General features: G+C 35.2%; 1 non-coding gene across 1 annotated transcript; it reads right to left on the reverse strand.

Moving 5' to 3' along the window:
• Positions 1–579: 579 nt before the first annotated feature.
• On the reverse strand, positions 580–686 carry LOC136225065 (small nucleolar RNA R71). Its single transcript, XR_010686802.1, has one exon. It is a non-coding gene; the product is annotated as a small nucleolar RNA R71 (small nucleolar RNA).
• Positions 687–6,183: the final 5,497 nt, after the last annotated feature.

Raw genomic sequence — 6,183 nt, forward strand, 5'->3', positions numbered from 1 at the left:
TATTTTATTTTTCAAATTCTGTTTTGAAGGTAGTTCCGGTTCGTGTGAAATTTCAAGTTCATGCGTAGTTCTCGAAGTTCGAGCACGCCACCAGAGCCTATTGACCCAGAAATTGAAAGGACTCTTAAAAAGAATAAAAGAGACAACAAAAACAAAAACAAAAACAAAAACAAGACCCCAATAAAAACCAGAGTTACCGAGCCAGAAATTATGGCTACACTCATGGATTACGCTAGGCCAGGAGTGGCCGGTGTAACAAATAGTATAGTTAGACCCCAAATTAATGCACACCATTTTGAAATTAAGCCAGCGTTGCTTAATATGTTAAAAAATAACGTAACATTTTACGGGTTACCTAACGAAAATCCTAACACCCACTTGACAAATTTCTTAGAAATTTGTGACACTTTTAAAATTACTGACGTGACTGCAGAAGCAATCAAACTTCGCCTTTTTCCTTTTACTTTGAAGGATCGAGCCAAAGAGTGGTTAACTTCTATGCCAGCCGCATCATTTGAGACTTGGGAGCAATTAGCCCAAGCGTTTTTATCAAAAAAAATTCCTTTAGCAAAAACTGCAAGAGTCATTAAAGAGTTAACATCTTTTTCTCAAAATGATAATGAAACTCTTTATGAGGCTTGGGAACGTTTTAAAGAACTTCAACGTTTATGCCCACACCACCAATTGCCCGCTGAACTTTTAATGCAAACATTTTATAATGGACTAAATCCTACAACTAGAGGTTCATTGGACGCTATGTCTGGAGGGTTATTCATGAAGAAAACATCTGCCCAAGCAAGAGAACTTTTGGAGGAAATGGCAATCAACAGCAGTATGTGGCCCGCGGAACGTGGACACATACTAGTAGTGAAACCATCATCCTCAGCAACGTCATCAGTTAAAGGTATAGTGAATCTTGATCCAGTAGCGATGTTGCAAGCCCAATTTTCTGCCTTATCGCACAAAATTGATAAGTTTATGGCACCGTGTGATCCTAATGGTACGCCAATCCAAACGGAGGTGGATTATGAAGGTATGAGCGAAATTGAACAGGTAAATTTTGTCCAAGGGCAAAACCAAACTAATAACCCTTATTCCAATACATATAATCCTGGATGGAGAAATCATCCTAACTTTAACTGGAGAGATAATAATAATAATGCTAATGCTAATCAAATCGTACTACTAATTATCAAAATCAATCAAGAGATACGATTAGCACTTTATCTTCTAAAATCGACAAATTTATTGATGCTATGAGCGGAAAAATAAGTAATCACGACGATGGTTTTAAACGGATCGAGAATAAATTCGATCAGCTTATTAAAAACCAATCATCTAGCATCCATAATTTGGAGGTTCAAATTGGACAACTCGCTAAATCAATTCCATCCCATAAAAAGGGAAGTCTTCCAAGCCATACGGAAGAAAATCCAAAAGAGCATGTTAAGGCTATCACTCTTCGTTCAGGGAAAAATTACTTAGGCCCGGAAATGCCCGGAAATTCGACTTTACTTGGAACTTATTTACCAAAGCCCAAAGAAGATCCATTAAATCAAAAAGATGCACCAATTGACTCTAGTACAAAAACTTTTGTACCCAAACCACCTTTTCCACACAAAGTCCGCAACAAGGATTATGACAAACAACTTTTAACGTTTTTAGACAAACTTAAAAATTTGCATATTAATTTGACGTTTATGGATGCGATTACGTAAATTCCCAATTATGGTAAATTCCTCAAAGATTTAATTTCAAATAAAATCAGTTGGGAAGAAATTTCATCCATTTCACTAACTGAAGATTGTAATTCGATTGTGTCAAGCAATTTGCCCACCAAACTCAAAGATCCCGGATGTTTTACCATTCCGTGTAAATTGGGAGATATTGAATTCCCAAGTTGTCTTTGTGATTTAGGAGCAAGCATTAACTTGATGCCATTATCTATTTTTAATAAGTTAGGCTTAGAAGAAGATATCAAATGTACCAATATGGTTTTGCAATTAGCAGATCAAACCACTAAAAGACCATACAGTATAATCGAGGATGTTTTAGTTAAAGTTGACAAATTTATTTTTCCTACCGATTTCGTTATTTTAGATTTTGCTTATGACGTTAATTGTCCGCTAATCTTCGGTAGACCGTTCATGAACACGGGACGTGCTCTAGTTGATGTGCCGAAAGGGAAAGTAGTTTTACGAATAGGAGATGATAAGATTGAGTTTGATATGAACCAAGCGATGAAATATCCTATGGAAGATTTCGCTTGTATGAAACTTGATTTAATTGAAGAATGTGTAAATGACATTGTTCAAAAAGAAGAAATAATAGAACCTATAATGAGTGAGGAACTAGAAGATAAGGACCCAGAACCTTTGATTCGAGAAGACGGACCAGTTCCGCCTTCGATTATAGTTCCACCTAAATTAGAACTTAAAGAATTACCAAGTCATTTGAGGTACGCTTTCTTAGGCGAAGGCGATTCTCTACCTATAATTATCTCTAACAAGTTAACACAGGTTCAAGAAGAGAAATTGAAAGAAGTTGTTAGAAATAGGATAGGAAGTATGGGTTGGCAAATTTCAGAATTAAAAGGTATTAATCCGAGTATTGTAATGCATAGAATTCACTTAGAAGAAGATAAGCCACCTAAAGCGGATAGGCAAAGACGCCTAAATCCGAATATGAAAGAAGTAGTAAAAAATGAGATTACTAAACTTCTGGACAATGGAATCATCTACCCTATTTCGGATAGTGAATGGGTTAGTCCAATCCATTGTGTACCTAAAAAGGGAGGCATAACAGTTGTAAGGAATGAAGAATGTGAATTAATACCTACACGAACCACCACTGGTTGGAGGGTTTGTATAGATTATAGAAACCTAAATAAAGCAACTAGGAAAGATCATTTTCCTCTTCCTTTCATTGATCAAATGATCGAAAGGATAGCTGGTCATGCTTTCTACTGTTTTCTAGATGGTTACTCCGGATTCTTTCAAATATACATTTACCCGGATGACCAAGATAAAACGACCTTCACATGTCCTTACAGAACATTTGCATATAGGAGAATGCCCTTTGGTCTATGTAACGCACCTGCAACATTTCAACGTTGTATGACTGCGATTTTTAATGATTTCATTGAAGATATCATGGAAGTTTTTATGGATGATTTTTCAGTTTATGGAGATTCTTTTGATTCGTGCCTAAAAAACTTGGATAAAGTTTTGTCTAGGTGTGAAGAAACAAATTTGGTATTAAACTGGGAAAAATGTCATTTCATGGTTGACGAAGGAATTGTTTTAGGTCACAAAATATCTGAAAAAGGATTAGAAGTGGATAGAGCAAAAACTTCAGTAATAGAAAAATTACCCCCTCCAACTACTGTTAAGGGAGTAAGGTCATTTTTAGGACATGCCGATTTTTACAGAAGATTTATTAAGAATTTTTCTGTACTTTCCAATCCACTTACTAATTTACTCATGAAAGACTCAACCTTTGATTTTAATGAATATTGCGTTAAAGCTTTCGAAACATTGAAAACAGCTCTAGTCAGTGCACCTATTATTGCTAAACCCGATTGGGATTTACCCTTTGAAATTATGTGTGATGCAAGTGATTTAGCTGTCGGATGTGTTTTAGGTCAAAGGAAGGATAAGAAACTTCATGTCATTTATTATGCAAGTCACACACTGTCCGGTGCACAATTAAACTACACCACAACAGAGAAAGAAATGTTAGCTGTAGTTTTTGCATGTGATAAGTTTAGGTCATACTTGTTAGGTTCGAAAGTTATTATTTATACTGATCATGCAGCATTAAGATATTTATTTGCTAAAAAAGATGCAAAACCACGTCTAATTAGATGGGTTTTATTATTACAAGAATTTGATATAGAAATTAAAGACAAAAAGGGAGTAGAAAACCTTATCGCCGATCATCTATCGAGACTTGAAGACGAGAATGGTCCTATAGGTGAAACTATCAGTATACGAGATGATTTCCCTGATGAACATCTCTATCAAATAAAAAGTGTCATGTCACCATGGTATGCAGATATTGCTATTTATCTTGCAGCCAATATTGTTTCGGAAGGATAAAATTTCCAACAAAAGAAGAAATTTTTCTTCGACATTAAACAGTATTTTTGGGAAGATCCTTTTTTGTTCAAGACTTGTGGTGACGGGATAATTAGGAGATGCGTTGGTGAAAATGAATATGAATCCATAATGTCGGAATGCCATTCTAGCTCTTATGGATGACATACTGGAGTTAACAAGACAGCAGTTAGAATATTTGAATGTGGTTTCTTTTGGCCTACGATGTTTAAAGACGTCCGTTCATTTATTACTCGTTTTGATAAGTGCCAAAGAACAGGAAATCTAGGGAGGAAAGATGAGATGCCCCTCACAACCATATTAGAAGTTGAAGTCTTCGACATGTGGGGAATAGATTTCATGGGACCTTTTCCCCCTTCTTTTGGTAAAACTTACATATTAGTTGACGTTGATTATGTTTCAAAGTGGGTTGAAGCAATTGCAACCCCGACGAACGATTCTAAAGTTGTCGTTAGTTTTCTTGACGATATATTTTGTAGATTTGGTTGTCCAAGAGTCATCATTAGTGATGGCGGTACTCATTTTATAAACCGAAGTTTTGAAATGCTTATGAAAAAATATGGAGTACGTCACCGCGTATCAATGCCATACCATCCTCAGTCAAATGGTCAAGCGGAGATATCAAATAGAGAACTCAAATGGATTCTAGAGAAAACAGTTTCATCTTCAAGAAAAGATTGGTCATGTAAACTCAATAATGCGTTATGGGCATACCGTACTGCATTTAAAACAACAATAGGAATGACTCCGTACCGCTTAGTGTATGGGAAGGCATTTCATTTGCCAGTCGAATTAGAACATAAAGCCTATTGGGCTATTAGGGAACTTAACTTTGATTTACGACAAGCAGGTAAGAAACGTTTGCTCGATTTAAATGAATTAGATGAGTTACGCCATCTATCTTATGAAAATGCAAAGATTTATAAAGAAAAAGTGAAAAAATGGCACGATGCCAAAATTAAAGCAAAACACTTTAATGTTGGGGATAAAGTGCTGTTATTTAATTCATGACTTCGTTTATTTCCAGGAAAACTTAAGTCCAGATGGATAGGACCATATTTAGTCGTCAAAACATTCGATTATGGTTCTTTAGAACTGGAAGGTCCTAACGGAGTTCGTTTCAAAGTTAATGGTAATCGATGTAAAATCTATTATGAAAATATTTCACAAATAGGAATTGAATTCGTAACAAGATTGTCTGACGTATAAATCACTCAGTTTTTCTTACACAGTTTATTTTGTTTTATTTCTTTTTATATTTTTGTTCATTTTTATTTTTACTTTTATTTTATTTTATTTTATTTTATTTTTACAAATGCTATTTTTATGATTAGATGACTTTATGTTATGATTTAAATGCATAAAATATGTTTATTTCATGATTTTAGATTTGATTTTAGGAAATTAGAATGAAATTGAAGTTTCAGGCAATTCTCTGCCGAGAATTTGGAATTCACTGCCGAGAATCCTCTTTTTCAGAGTTGTCCAAGTAGGTTAGGTTTTTTCTGAACTTACCGAGAATAATTAATTCTCTACCGTGAATCAGGAAATATGTTACGACGCCTGATTTCCACAAGGAAATCAGCATGTCGCGACCAAGAATTTGGAATTCTCGGTCGCGACACGCGTTATTCCTACACTATCAGGCCAGAATCATCCTAAACCTTCAGACGAACCCTTTCACAAACGAAACCTTAAGTTTCTTCATTTTTGAAGGGTGTAATTTTATACCTTTTCGCATTAAAACAACACCTCTTTTCATCCTAAAATCTTATAAATTAGTCTCAGAGGATTCAAGCTCTGTTATAGATCTTTTCATCTTTGTCAGATTTATGATTTTCTTCAAACACCATTTTTCATTAAGTAACAAAAAATTTGTTTCTTTAGTTCTAGACCATGCCTACCAAATACAAACCTTCAAAGCACAATGCTGCTTCAATCAACAAACGCCCAGACTTATCCAAACGATATGGGGCGCCTTTTCCTATCTTCAATCACGATGAAGGTAGGCGTTACTGGAAGCTCCGTTACAAATTCTTCACTGGAATGTTGTATATGGATGACT

Source organism: Euphorbia lathyris, chromosome 3 (genome assembly GCF_963576675.1).
Source record: "Euphorbia lathyris chromosome 3, ddEupLath1.1, whole genome shotgun sequence".
Taxonomy (NCBI): Eukaryota; Viridiplantae; Streptophyta; class Magnoliopsida; order Malpighiales; family Euphorbiaceae; genus Euphorbia; species Euphorbia lathyris.